General features: G+C 40.4%; 1 non-coding gene across 1 annotated transcript; it reads right to left on the minus strand.

Moving 5' to 3' along the window:
* Nucleotides 1-227: 227 nt before the first annotated feature.
* On the minus strand, nt 228-335 carry LOC130954245 (small nucleolar RNA R71). Its single transcript, XR_009076233.1, has one exon. It is a non-coding gene; the product is annotated as a small nucleolar RNA R71 (small nucleolar RNA).
* Between the last annotated feature and the right edge of the window lie 674 nt (nt 336-1,009).

Below are 1,009 nucleotides of genomic sequence, written 5' to 3' on the forward strand. Positions count from 1 at the left end.
TTCCATTGGAAGATCCTCATCAGTTTTTAGTTGAATTCTTGCAAATCTGTGACACTGTCAAGACTAATGGGGTTGACCCTGAGGTCTACAGACTTATGCTATTCCCATTTGCTGTAAGAGACAGAGCTAGGATATGGTTGGACTCACAACCTAAAGAAAGCCTGAACTCTTGGGAAAAACTAGTCAATGCCTTCTTGGCAAAGTTCTTTCCACCTCAAAAATTGAGTAAGCTTAGAGTGGAAGTCCAAACCTTCAGACAGAAGGAAGGTGAATCCCTCTATGAAGCTTGGGAAAGATACAAACAATTAATCAGAAAGTGTCCCTCTGACATGCTTTCTGAATGGAGCATCATAGGTATTTTCTATGATGGTCTATCTGAACTGTCCAAGATGTCTTTGGATAGCTCTGCTGGAGGATTTCTTCATCTAAAGAAGACGCCTACAGAAGCTCAAGAACTAATTGAAATGGTTGCAAATAACCAATTCATGTACACTTCTGAAAGGCATCCTGTGAACAATGGGACAAATCAGAAGAAAGGAGTTCTTGAGATTGATACTCTGAATGCCATACTGGCTCAGAACAAGATATTGACTCAGCAAGTCAATTTGATTTCTCAAAGTCTGTCTGGAATGCAAAATGCACCAGGCAGTACTAAGGATGCTTCATCTGAAAAAGAAGCTTATGATCCTGAGAACCCTTCAATGGAAGAGGTGAATTACATGGGAGAACCTATGGAAACACCTATAATTCTTCATGAAGAAATCACCCAAATCTCTCATGGAAGGATCAATAGAGACCTCAACAAGGTTTCAACAACAATAATGGTGGAAGAAATAGGTTTAGCAATGGCAAGCCTTTTCCATCATCTTCTCAGCAACAGACAGAGAATTCTAAGCAGAACCACTCTGACTTAGCAACCATGGTCTCTGATCTAATCAAAACCACTCAAAGTTTCATGACTGAAACAAGGTCCTCCATTAGAAACTTGAAGGCACAAGTGGGACAGCTG

Source organism: Arachis stenosperma, chromosome 1, assembly GCF_014773155.1.
Source record: "Arachis stenosperma cultivar V10309 chromosome 1, arast.V10309.gnm1.PFL2, whole genome shotgun sequence".
NCBI classification, from domain to species: Eukaryota; Viridiplantae; Streptophyta; class Magnoliopsida; order Fabales; family Fabaceae; genus Arachis; species Arachis stenosperma.